Source organism: Pinus tabuliformis, chromosome 5_1, assembly GCF_031772625.1.
Source record: "Pinus tabuliformis cultivar Carrire ecotype Pingquan chromosome 5_1, CPIR1, whole genome shotgun sequence".
Classification (NCBI taxonomy): Eukaryota; Viridiplantae; Streptophyta; class Pinopsida; order Pinales; family Pinaceae; genus Pinus; species Pinus tabuliformis.
The window spans coordinates 747,362,900-747,369,823 of NC_142305.1; the positions used below are offsets into that span (position 1 = coordinate 747,362,900).

The 6,924-nt window shown below is 35.1% G+C and overlaps 1 protein-coding gene across 1 annotated transcript in view; it reads right to left on the reverse strand.

Annotated features, from left to right (window-relative positions):
* LOC149167107 (E3 ubiquitin-protein ligase RKP) overlaps positions 1 to 241 on the reverse strand; it is an 89,172-nt gene extending 88,931 nt beyond the window's left edge. Inside the window, exon 1 of the mRNA XM_089432869.1 lies at positions 10 to 241. The gene's annotated coding sequence lies outside the window, so the exon portion shown is untranslated. The remainder of the gene's footprint in view (positions 1 to 9) is intronic.
* Between the last annotated feature and the right edge of the window lie 6,683 nt (positions 242 to 6,924).

The window sequence follows — 6,924 nt, forward strand, 5'->3', positions numbered from 1 at the left end:
GGAGAATACCTCTGTGTACACAGGATTTCACCGTTTCGGTATTGAAAACCGCCCGCCCATCCAGCCAAGAACGCAAAGTTGCACCGTAGCATTGATTCATTAACCACATCCCGGCAGGAACTGAACGGCGAAATTTAGACGAAATGTAAGCATTTGGGATAAAGACTGAATGGCTAGGGTTTCGTAATCCCCATTCCCACCGCACGCCTGCTTTCTAATTCTAAATTTTCAATAATAGAGAAAACGAGAGGAACGCAAAGAAAGCCAACGGGGCCGTGCCAGTCAGAAGGGCGGCTCTCCTTACAGTGTCGTCTCTAAGAGCGCCACGCGTCGGTCAAGTGAACCATTCAATCCGGGCACGTGTCCTTCCAGCTCCTTCTTTCTCGCGTTCTTTCCGTGAGTTTCCTTGCCATATCAGATTTAAAGTCAACGAACGTGCGAAGAACCAAACCTGATTGGCATATGAAGTTAAAAATTAAATTGAATTCGCTTTATGTAGTTCGATTTGAACATATCTCAACTTCATTGGCGGTGATACAAAAATAATAATTCTAGAAATCTCTGCTACACAGGGCAACTCATTTTAATCCAAAGACCTCGTCTTCACCTGTATTATTTAGAGATTATATGTATTATTAAGTTAGTGGATATAATAGTAAATATTAGTTTTTAAAATATATAATTAATATTATCATTTATATTTTATGAATAATTTTATATGTTGGGTTTGGAGTATGTCTTAAAATTGTTTTTGTTTAGTTAAGAGTTTGTATTTTTGGACTAAGGAAATAGGTTAACGGCCCAAGACCTAGAGGTATGTGGGAAGAGTGAAATCCCTTACGGACCACCAGTTGGTTATTCTAGGTGGCATAGTTTTCCTTGAATAACAGAGTTAATGGCCCAAGACCTAGAGGCATGTTGCAAGAGTGAAATCATACCCCCTTGGACCACGAGTGGGTTATTCTAGGTGGCATGGTTTTCCTTGAATAACGGTGATGAGTCAGCCTACATCAACGGTTGGTTTGACAACTAAGTTATGATAGGTTTTCCCACATGTGGTTAAAAACAAAAAAACAAAAACAAAAACAAAAACTTTGCGTATTGAATAATTATGCAAGTGAGATGGTTTTTTAAAGCTTATAGATATTGAAAACTTTAATGGATGTAAATTCTTAAGTTGATTTGAGTATTTTTTTATTTTTTGTATTATTATCATTAATGCATTTTTATTATTAATGTATATTTTTTACAGTTTTATATTTTTATGTCAAAGATTTATTTTCATGTTAATATTGTTCTTTTAAAGTGTGTATATGTGTCTCTAAGGTTTACAGTTTAGGTGGTTGGGCAAACTATTTGTTCTCATTTCAATCAGTGTTCAATTCCCACAAGTGACATGTTGGCTCATTGTAACAACGCTAGAAGTGTAGACACCCTTAGGGGTAGAGGCCCACTCTAATGTGCCTAAGAACAACTTGACCCTTGTTGAGTCATAAGTTATTAGTATATTTGGCTAACAGGATGTTGGATATACTCTTGGGTTATAGTGGCAGCTAGTTGGTTTGATCTTACGCCTAGCCTAGATCACTCTAATGAATAACTAATTCTCATTGTTAAAAAAGAAATCACCATCTAATGTATGTGTTATGAATAATATGATATACATAACAATTACAAAGTAGACATGATTTATGAGTTATTACTCACGCCAAAATCTATATTTGTCAATCCAAGAATAGGTTTTGGGATTCAAGTCTTTTGGTTGATGTAATATCATCTTCACTCACTCTAATATTATCATCATCAATGCATGCACAGGACTACAGACGTTATGGAGATCGGCTAGGAGCATAGCCCAGATCGGAGTTTCTAGACCCCTGAGGCAAACGTGCGGCAGGAGGAAAAACTGATCGCGGACGAAGCCGAAGCAAGTAGACCTCAAGGCAACGTATCTACGGTAAGGGAAAATCTATTCTTTATTTATCCTCCCTATATACCAGATCTAGTACAAGATGCATCTGCAGGGCCGATGTATAGAGCTGGATCGAGCACCCTGACCACGGAAGGAGGTCAGACACTCAGATCCGCCATGATGCTCAATAAACAGAATAGTCCACACCAAACCCAACTCTAGATGCCTGATAACAAAAAGTCTCCTTCCAGCTCTGGATCACAGCCCCAAATCATAGAATGGAACAGGCAACAGACAAATCCAAACAATATGGGCGCAGATTGGATACAAATCTTCATCAAATTGATAGGGGGCAGACATCACTGCATGCAGCTCAGTAAGGGGCTGAATATTCAAGAATTAAAGAAGGAAATCCATAATCAAATTGGAACCCCCACAAAATACCAAAATCTGATATATACAGGACGTAGTCTACAAGATATCCATACACTTCAGGAATATGGTATCAACAATGATTCAACTGTCATTCTTAATCTGAGATTGTGTGGCGGATGCAATGGAGCCACCTCAAAAGAAACAGGTTCCTTTCGCAACGCAATCAAAGGAAAGGAAAACATACCATCCAAGCCGGCATCAGCACCAGAGCTACCAGGTCCCTATATTGTGAAACAAAAACTGGAATCTTGAGTGATCCAAGTAACTTCGCCGGAGGTAACTAATCTACACATTGATCTATCCACAACTGCTAATAACTGTAGATTTAATGGGTTCTAGCCAAAATCCGATGCCCTGCATCATTGGATTCTCACAACATGGTCACCTGACTGTGAAATTCACCTATGCTCAAAAGGTTTTTCATAGTTAAATTCAACACAGAACAAGAATGAGACAATATTATCAATCAGGGGCCTTGGTTTTGGGGCAAGACTGGCCTCTTCACCACCCCCTGGTTTCCTGAATTTGATGCAAATACTATGAAAATCTCAACAATGCCTGTTTGGGTGAGGCTACATAACCTCCCCCTACACTCCTGGCATTACAAAGTTTTATCAACCATTGGAAACTCCATGGGGAAGATCCTAAAAATAGATGGAGATAGAGTTAACCAAGGAATCTTCACCTTTGCCAAAATATGTGTAGAAGTGGACCTAAGTTAGGGGCTACCAGACCACATTACATTGAACTATAATAATACACTGAGGACACAACCGCTGGACTATGAAAATACAACATTCAGATGCCATAGATGCATGCAAACAGGGCATCTCCACAACACCTATCCACTGGCCAGGAAGGACCCCAAAGGGAATAAGAAACAACAAAAAAAACCCAATGGATGGCAGCACACTGATTGGCGGGAAAAAAAGGAAATGCAGACAGAACCTACAAGGAACTAATCAGAACCTGACACACAAATGGGACAGAAATATACACAGGAAGGAAATGCCCCAGATACCCAGTTGGGGCCTAAAAATATGAAACAACAATAAGAAATTCAGCTGGAAGTAAGCGACATCAAACGAACTCATGGATTTGAAGGATCGGAATTTGATAAGGAACAACTAATAAACACAACGGAAAACCAACTTGCCATAACTGCACCCCCCACTTCCAACTTTAAAGGTTGGCGAAGGGTGGAGAAGAAGAAGGGCAGAAAAGTTTAGGCCAACAGGAATTTATTTTTTTCTATATTGTAATCTTTGTTCGCCTATGAATACAGGGACAACCATCTGCATATGCTTATGCATCTACAAAATGTAATTTTTTCATATGAATAAAATTACGACTTTTTCTACGGGAAAAAAAATACTATCATCATCAATGATTTTATTAGAGTGCATTTGTAATCGCTTTTAGTTTGTTGTTGTTATCTATGTGGTATTATAACCTATCTTGTGATATAGTGGCTCATCTATATATTAAAATTATATTCCCTATTAATACTTTCATTCTAAATTTTATTTGTGTTGGTTAACCTCAACGTGGGGTGTATGTAGTTGTAAATAACCCAATATACATAAGAATTGGGAGATAGAATGGTTTATAAAGCAATGTTTGCACCAAAAATGATTTGGAATGGATCAATCTTTGTGTATTTTGGGTGGAAAAACACGAACTATTAATTTTCGGGACTCGTTTTAGGGGGGAAGTCCTGCTTTAGTGTTTTGGGGTCCATTACCTTTTGGAGCTTATTTAAGGCCTTGAACAATCATTTTTAGGGTCAAAACTTTGCGATCAAAATTCTCAACTTCTCAGCATTGTTCACGGATTAAGAGCTTTCCAATGGCATGAATATCACCTCAATTAGAGTTTACGTGTGGAATTTATATCTCCCTCGAGTTGACCTATCTAGAGGACCACCATGATACAAAGTTGATGCAACATCAGCTCTAAGCTAGCCATGTGGACTTTCAAGAAGATTTTAAAGGGTGTAAAACCCTTACAATAACTTGGGGTTGAGGCATGCAAAAACCCTAACCCTAATCTTAGATGGTTATCAAGTTATGTTAAAAATTAGGCCACTCGGAAAGGAAGGGGATCCAATTTTATTGTATTGTTTATTGTTTCGTACTTGAGTAGAGCATCTAGGAGTGGGATATTGAAGCATAATAAAGGATGTAGAAGATATAGTAACAACCATATTGGGCACAGTGTCCATGGCAACTCCACAGTGAATGCCCCTTTCTTTGTATCTGTAGATTGTGTCTCATAACTTAGAAGTAAATAATAGATAAAAGGCCTCGACTTCTAGCTAGGTTTCCCCATATTGTATTTTCCTATAGTACATATTGTGTTCATTGTGTGAATGGTGTGTTATATGCTTGTCTTCTTTCATTTCAATTGCATTTCATGCATTAAGCTATTAACATTAAATATGAATCTTAAGTAAAGCATTGCATAAACTCGTAATACTTATTGTGACAAACCATTCCAATGACATATCCACGACAATTAAAAAAAAAAACTTTGTCAATCTTGAAGTTGGTTTTGACCATGTGGATCCTCATATTAATGTGATAACATCTTCCCTTACTCTCATAAAAACATTGTGTTGGTCCTGATGATGAACCATACTTGTTGCTTTGAAACGCGTCGGCCAAAATTTTCTCTTATGTGATTTCTACCAAAAGACTTTTCTTAATTCATTATAAATCATAGAAACCTGAATACAGAAATTGTCAATAATATAAGTATCATGCCTTATAGATCATTTTTAGTTTGTAAATCTTATATATAATATTACTTAAATTTTTGTTACAATAATATATACTTATTAGAATTTAATTCCAGACTAAAATAAATTTATTTTCCATTACAAAAAATCTATTTCTTACACACATTACATAATACAAAAAAATCTACCATTATTGATTAACAAACCCATCTAATTTTAATGTCAAAATTTTTAATAAACATTATTTTTAAAATACTTCCATATTACAAACCTAAAAATACTTTAAACCCAGTCTAATTCAATTGTAATATATCTCACCACCATACCACTAAATAACAAAGCAACTAGACAACAAATAGAATACATGTGTATGTACTTGGCTATGTAATGTATACATGGATGTTGTGACTTCTTAGTACATTGAGTTATACCTGTACCAATGTCCTCAGGCCTCTCTCAAGGTTTTGGGCAGAGGTCCATAAAAATTATATCACCAAAACCATAAGCCAATGACCTCTCAAAACCATGTTGTTTGATATCCTATTTATATTTAACCCTTTAAAAAAACGCAATGGCAATTATCTTGTTTCTTTGTCTCATACTCTCACATGGATAAGCATTTGTCCCACGTGAATTTATATGTGGGTGGATATTTTTCATTGGTTTTAAGAATAGTCCCATCTATTTTAGTGTGGTTGGTTGTAATTTATTTTTATAAAGACTAAAATATAAGTAAAAAGAAGAAAGGAACCTTTTAGTGGCAATTTATAAATGTGATGTTCCTCTTAGTGGTTATAAAATGATTATGGTATTTGTTTAATATTTTCCAAATAAATACTAAAATATAAGTAAAAAGAAGAAAGGAACTTTTTTAGTGGCAATTTATAAATGTGATGTTCTTTTCAGTGGTTATAAAATGATTATGGTATTTGTTTAATATATTTTTTTTATTTAGGATTTCGTATAAGGTATATTTGTGGGAATAATAAATAATTAAATATATCAAGGTTGTTTTTATTTTTATTTTATTTTTTATATTGTGGAAAAATCTAGCATGATTTAGTTGTCAAATTAACAATTACATATATCATGGTTGGTATATTAAATATATGGTTGGTATTTTGGAATAGTTCTTTAATTTTAAATAATGTCTTTATGAGTTGTATTTTTTTTGTGATGTTTTCCATTCATATGGAAAGACAAACAAAATAGTGACTAAGAGCTTTGAAATTTTGGATTCAAACTTTGATTATCTATAACCATTACAATATGTGACTTCAACATAATCATCGTATATAAATTCCAAGCAATTTTTGTTTAAATCTTTGAATCATTTAGGTTGTAGAATTATGAGCACGTATCGTGGTCATGTTTCTCAAGTGTTTCTATTGGACATATTTAACGTTGTAATTATTACAAAATATTATAAAATCATTGCAAGTTGCTTTCTCTTATTTGTCAGTGTTATATAAGGTGGCATTGGGGTTGCATGTGGTGATTTAAGTGGAACAAATATGAGGCTATGGAATGGAAATGAGTTGCCAGATAGAGTTAGTTGTGTTGTAAGGGATTCATGGATGGGTAATAAACTTTGGCCAAATGGTTTTTGGAGGAGAGAATATTGGTTAAGAGTAGAAAGTTGTTGGGAGCACAATATTGTGTCGCATAAAGGGATCATTGTTGGAGGGAAACGATGTTCATGGGACTAGTCTGTCTCCAATGTTATAAATTATTTATGAAGAATTTTAGGTTTCTTCTTATTTTTTACTAGGTGGGGTTGGAAAAAAATATTCAATGGTGTGACTTTAGGTAAATATGGAGCACTAAATGTTTAGCC